Genomic DNA, 7,176 nt, shown 5'->3' on the forward strand with positions numbered 1-7,176 from the left:
AGATTATTTCCACTGTGTTAGAGCATGTAATATTTATATACTATTACTTCACCCCCATCGCTGCCATTGTTTTAGTGTTATATCAACAATTAAACACATTACGTGTTCACCACCAGTCCTTAAGCTGAAAGTTTCCCACTCGTCTCTTGGCAGGATGAAGCTCATCTTCCTGTAGACGCCTCAGGATGGGCTGACGGGCACAGAATTCTTCTGTTTGAAATTCTTCTCTTTTCTCTGGCCTTGATGCTTGAAGAAGACGTATGTATCCTTGATTCACACGTTCCTCGAAAATGCTGCTCCATCACTGCCTTGCTTTATATGTCGTTTTCAAGATGTCGGATGCCGGTCTAATTCTCTTGCCTGTAAGTTATTGGATTTTCTGCTTGAAAGCCTTGAGGAGTGTTTCTTTATCTCTGAAGTCCGATAGCATCACTAGAACATAGCTTAGAGTTGACTGATGCTGGTTTGTTTCCCCAGGTACCCAGTGAACTCTCTCAGTGTACACAGATTCAGACCTTCTTCAATTTCTAGATGTTTTTCTTAGATTGCGGTTTTACATACTAGCTCTGTTCCATTATCTTGCTTTTCTTCCTCATGACTCCAATGACTTGTTTTTATTGGTCTTTGTGTTTCGCTTCAAGCACTTTCTCTGACCCTCTCTACATCTTTCTTTTATTTTCATTCTCTTGGGTGTTTCTCAGAATTTCTTTAATGCCCTTTATTAACTTTCATTTGAATCTATTTTTCCCTTGAGAATCTTGAAATTCAGTCTTAATTTCTGAGATAATTTTATCATTTTTTCCAGTTTTTTTCCTAAGTATAATAAATCCTTTTCATTTCTTCCTATTTTTTTGCCTGTTGCTGTTTTGAATTTCTGATTTCATCTCTCCAAATGCCTGAGAATATTAAAAGCAGTTTAGAGTGCCATGCTGAACAGTTCTCTTCTGCTTTGCGATATTTATTTCCTTAGGCTGAGGTGTTTTGTCCTTCAATATTTTATTATGAAAAATTTCAAACGTCTAAAAAGGTCAAAGAACTGTAAAGTGGATGCCCATATTCTCATGAGCCAGGACCTACAATTATCATTTTGTTCTACTTAATTATCATATACATTTCCATCTACCTATCCACTGATTCGATGCATTTGGATGTTGTAGACATTAGTATACTTCACCCCTCAACACTTAGGCTAGCATACCGTTTAACCTCTGAACAATTTTTTGAGGTGGAATTTGCCTACAATAAAATGTACAACTTTTTAGCGGACCATTCTTTAAATTCTGACAAATGCACACAGCCACACAAATCACAATCCTATAGAAGTACAGAACACTTCCGCCACCCCACATCCTTCCCTCCTGCCCTTCCCAGTTGACACCTGCCCCAGCCCACCCGGGCAAACACTGCTCTGATTTTTACGCATCTTAGTTTTGGCCTGTTTTAGAACTTCTATCGGGAAATCACACAGTACACTTTTGTGTATGTACTGTATGAGGAGTTAACAGGAGAGGACAAGTGACAGCTCACTGGGATGTGGCTTTTCTTTGCTTTTTTTAATTCACACATAATCTGGAGTATGGGCAGTCTTGGTCTTCCAGTTGTGTTTATGGGCTTTATTATTTTTTTTTGTACTTACCTTTGTTCCTGTTTTTCTGTATGTTTGGAGGGTATGTGGAAGACTTGGATTTAGATAGCCATCCGTAATATTTCTGATTGCAAACATTTTCCAACATAAAGGAAGAGAGATTGTTTAATAACCACCCAAATTAAAAAATTATCAAGATTTAGATTCTGTCACACCTACTTTATCCAGCCTTACTTTTTTCTTTTCTGTTGAAGTATTTGAAAGCAAATCTTGTACATCATATTATTTCAGTACCTACCTCTAAAAAACCACCTTTGGTTTCGTAACCGTTGGGCCATCATACACCCAATAAAATTACCCACAATTCTTTGGTATCATTTGAAATTCGGACCATATTCAAATCCTTCAAATTGCTTAAAAAAATGTTCTTTTACAGTTGGCTGGTTCGAATCAGGATCCACAGTCCCTACTTTACACGTTGCTGTTCGGCCTTTTAAGCATTCTGTCCTCCCCATTTCTTCCCATGTCTTCGATTTTGGTGAAGAAACGGAATTAGTTGTCCTGCAGAACGTCCCACATTCCTTTGCTTTTTATTTCTTTACTTTTTATTAAACCTTAAAGTTCTTCTCATAAGTAAACTCCCACGCGTCACTGCCACCGCGACACGCACTACTGTTCTGAATATTCTTAATAGTTGGACATGTTTCTCCTTAAAGTAGCAGTTCTCAAACATTTTGGTCTCGGAACCTCGCTACGCTCTTAAAAATTATTGAGAACCTCAAGGAACTTTAGTTGCCGTGGGATACAGCTATCAATATTTACCATATTAGAGATAAAGGAGGAATGTTCAGAACACACGAACACAAGCCGGCAGGTGCCAGGGTGCTGGCAGCATCTCACATCGTGCAGCCACTGGAAAGCTCCACGGGGCCTTGTCAATGAAAGAGAGTGAGAAAGGAAAGCCACACCAATCATCTTGCCTTTGGGAGTCCCTGAAACGGTCCCCTGACCCCTTCCCACCAGCCCGTGAGTTGAGAACTTCTGCCTTAAACTATGAGTCTGATTTGGGGCAACGAATGTCTTTTGGAACCAGGATTGTAAAACAATTTTCACGTGTCAGAAATGAAGTAGAAAATAAAAGCTGATTTTTCTTATAAATCTTATAAAATGGATGTTTTCTAAAAAAGCATTTAACAAAGAACACCAATAATCTGTGCTGTGGCTCAGGTGTTAAGACATGGGGACAGATTCCTACTACCCGAGTCGTGTTTGGGAAGGACCCGTTTCACTGCCTCGAAACTGCCGCTTCGGAAAGCATCTTGGCGTTTTCACAGGACGCGGAACATCCACATGGCCCATACCTGTGTTTCTCAACCTTGGCGCTAAAATGCGTCAGAAAGGTTTAAAAAGATGTGTCGTTCCAAAGCAAGGCACGGATATGTTAAAGAAACTGAAGGTTAGTTAAAATGTATATTAGAAAGATTGATAAATGAGTTTTACCTATTATAAATCATAGTAAGAAAGACTAATTTATAAAATATCAAGGTATCCTTCAAATATCATGGTTGAAGCTTCTTTTTCTTCTTTGCTTACATTTTTATACCTACTGGATCAGTCAAAATTGCAGATTAATATTTCAAATGCCAAAAGAAGCCAGCTGCTTGTCCTACTCTCTGACTCAGTTAAGCTCTTACAATATTTTGACTGTTCGAAGAAAATTAATAATGGGATGTTAGGCAGTAGATTAACTGAAACTAAATATCAACATGGCTAGATTTATTTTGGGATGACTGAGCTCATCTCTTCAAAGAACGGAAACAGGATTCATTATATCACGAGTTATTAACTTACACAACAGCGACACACAGCACCCCGCACCTGCGGCAGAGCAGGGCGAGCCGGCCGCACTGGATTTAAAGATCATGTGAGAGGCTGAACATTCAGACTCCACATTAGCTGGGGCGTGGAGTGCACGGGCTGTGGTCGACTACCCTAGGACTCAAAGAGATGCCAGGAGACGTTAAGGCAACAAACGTCCTGACAGTTTTGGAATCGAACTAGTATTAATGCCTTATTCCTTCTCTCCCAAGGAGAAGGTCCCCATGGCAGCCGACGTAGACAAACTGATGCACGTGGAAGAAAAGATGCTTTTATTGGCCGTTCACGCATTCCCTCCGCAAACATTTGCTAAGCATCTAATTGCCCCCGCCTTCCCTCCTCTACCCCGTCTCCTGGGCACACACTGTCTGCGGCCCAGAAGCGTGGAGAGGGTACACACATGTACTTCCAGGTCAAACACGGTGTCCAGGCCTAAAAGTCACCACTCCTCAATTTCTGATGGGTCCTGAAGCCCCGATTCCGCCAGAGCAACGAGGATTAAAGGCTGGATTAACTTTGGATGAGCCAAACTGACCCCAACCGCCTTAAAAAGTGCCAGTTCTACACGTCCCCGTTCTCTCTTCACCTTCTAAGTCATGAAGAAACCGCGGTGATGCCCCGGGCTGCCCATCGCCGAGCGGGAGGCACCCTGCTGCTCCTCGGCGAGGAAACGAAACCTGCCCTGGTTCCCGGGCTCTGGATCCAGTGGCTCTGTGTCATTTTCCCATACGTGCTCACAAAAAAACCCGAACGCCCCTCTCCACTTCAAACCCAAACCGGGAGAGATCTATAGCAACACAAAATCACAGACCACACGCACCACGGAGCCAGGCCACCTCGCCTCAGCCATTGCTGGACCCCTCTGTATACCAGTGTGGCATCAAGCCGCTACGTTTCTCAACTCCGGTGACCCTTGGGAAAAAGCTGTCTGCTCCACTGCTCCCAACACTGCCCTGCCCCTCCTCTGGACGGGGGCCTGCACTGGCCCCTCACTTGGGCTTGAGCTTAAAAGTACATTCTGGTGTATGTGCCAGAAGGTTCACGCCACCACGATTTGAAAAGCAAAATCGGCCGCCACCAAACACATGCTGACGGTGAAACAGTAAAAGGTGCAGGGAACAGTCACAGAATGGAGTGTTCGCCACGATGAGGAGCATCGCGTCGCCAGAGCAAACACCGACACAGGCACAGCTCAGAGATCGCACACGCGCTCGGCACGGGGCTATCTTTGTAAAGTTCAAAACTGAACAAAACTAAATGGCACGTTATTTAGGGACACATGTCCATGTGGCAACTGCATTTAAAAAAGGGAGAGAAGAGGATGATTAGGCGGATGGCGGTGACTCGGGGGGGAGCCAGGGGCTGAGGAGAAGTGCACATCAGTCACATTTTACTTCTTAAATTGAGTGGTGAACTTGTGGGTACATCATTATGCTTTATAACTGACACACACGTTACGCATGTTCCTTTGTATATAGCGAAGTACATAATAAAAATTATCTTAAAAAAGTCACCAGCCTGGGGCCTGGTAGTCCAAATCTTTCTTGCCACCATCCTGTGCTATAATCAGACTGAGGGGACGAGCATTGTGGAGGTTTGGGAGCGGTGTCCTGATGCACGACCCTGGGCACGCTGCCCTGGTGCATGGCATGGCCCAGGAGGCCTAGGAAACAATAAGTGCCATCCACCGGCAGGCGGGGGCTGTGTAAGCCGCAGGCTCTGTCCCGCGGTGGGTTCGATCACGCAGACCACCGCTTCCCCCGGTCGCGGGAGCACAGGCGCGGGACGAAGGCAGCTGATCAGGAATCACTTGGATCGAGAGGACTCTGCTGTCCTGCCCCTGACAGCCCCGGAGACACCCTGGGCTGTGTCCCTTCTGTCCATGATCACTGAGCATCATTAAAAAGTAAAAGACGAAAACGAAACCTTTTCTTGCTCAAATTAATCAGAGCAGGTGTCTGCTGACCGCACTCAAGGAAGCCTGGCTGACTTAGGACGAAATGCTATTTTATTAAAAACGCAGGCGCGGTTCAGGCTTTGGCCAAGGCAGGTAAGAGGAGACGCCGGCAGAGACCGCTCAGGTGTGTTCTGCTTCCGCAGCCTACCTGTCCTCGCCCCACGGGTCTCACGTGCCTCCCCAGGCTTTCCAGAACACAGCGCATTCCAGATGAACACGATTCATTCCAGACTAACCTCCAGAAAACACTTTCAACTCCTGTCTCCTCCCTCCGTCCTGCAGTGCCGTCTCCTGCCTACAGCACAGGCCCCACACCTCCCGCCACAGTCGCACGGGCGAGCATCGAAGGGGAGGTGGCAGCTGCTCCCCTCCCAGGTGAGAATTCCCTTTTACTTCAGAGGTGGGGGCGGCAGCAGCAAGTGGCCTAGGGACCCCCCCCATCTAATAAATACCGTCTTTGAAGAGTAAAAGCCAAATAAAGTAATTATGCTCAAAGTATGACTCTCCACCTGGCAATCGGATTCTGAATCAGATCACCCACTGCTATTCCTGTATAGAAGCACCACCTTATGTGAATTCCCGTGTCACCTAAGAAAGGTAAGAACTAGCTGGCTAAATGCATAGTGATCTGCATTAGCCACTCATGGGGGTAAAAATGGTGCATAAACAAAATGGGATTCTTCCTTTGAATTGAGCCCCTCATCAGTCTATTAAAACAGAAGCACCACGAGAAAGCCGATGAGGCTGACGGGTCATCGTGAAATGAACGCCAGCTTCTTCAGGCGGAAGTCGCCCTCACACCTTAGACCTGTCTACCTATAACCCAGCCCTCTCTGCTCATTCCCTTCAGTGCCAAATTCCTACCTGCATCATGAAATGGAGCTCAACGACCCGGGCATAATTTGAACGAACCTATTTCACTGAGGACGCTTTCATTTTTATCTCCATGAACCCGCTGGTCCCCCTCAAGGATGCTGAAAGCAGGATTTGTTTTAGCTAGAGGCTCTTAAAATTTTGACAATTTGTATGTTGAACTGAGAAAATATTTCATGTTCTGCAGACACATACACATTGTTTGCTTTTCCTATTATAAGAATACTGCATGATCTCATTCACCGTACTTTTTAACAGCAAGAATTTTAAAGAAGAGTAGCATGTTACCTGGATGAACTTTATTATTTTTTCCCCACGGATGAAATATCACAAACTTAACGAGCCCACTTTTCCTTTCTTGAGAGAAAAACGCATGCACGCACGAGTCTGTCCTCAGGTGAATGGCTTAAGTGAACAGTGCAGCTGATCCTGGGTGACTGGCTCTTTTTAAGACTGTACAAAAGTAAAACCCTAACGCTGCCTACGAGAGACTCGCTTCAGATGAAAAGACGCGCAGACGGAAGGTAAAGGGGTGGAAGAAGGTATTTCGTGATGGACCTGGAAGGTACTGTGCTGAATGGAGTCAGAGAAAGACAGATGCCCTATGATTTCACTGACGTGTAAACTCTAAAGAACGAGACAAACTCATAGATACAGAGAACGCTTTGAGGGTCGCCAGAAGGGAGAGGGGTTGGGGGAGGTCGGTAAAAAACGGGGAAGGGATGAAGAAGCACAACATGGCAGTTACGAGACAGTCACAGCAGCAAAGGACAGCATAAGGAATATAGTCAAGAATATTGTGATGACTATGTACGGATACGAGATTTACTGGGGTGATCACCTAGTGAGATATACAGATGTCTAATCGCTGCGTCGCACACCT

At 45.0% G+C, this 7,176-nt stretch overlaps 1 protein-coding gene across 4 annotated transcripts in view; it reads right to left on the reverse strand.

Moving 5' to 3' along the window:
- The window catches only part of MED27 (mediator complex subunit 27), a 175,410-nt gene that overhangs the window by 49,110 nt on the left and 119,124 nt on the right, over positions 1-7,176 (reverse strand). The gene's annotated exons all lie outside the window — the stretch shown is intronic.

This window comes from Pteropus medius, unplaced genomic scaffold (genome assembly GCF_902729225.1).
Source record: "Pteropus medius unplaced genomic scaffold, Ma_sr-lr_union100, whole genome shotgun sequence".
NCBI lineage: Eukaryota > Metazoa > Chordata > Mammalia > Chiroptera > Pteropodidae > Pteropus > Pteropus medius.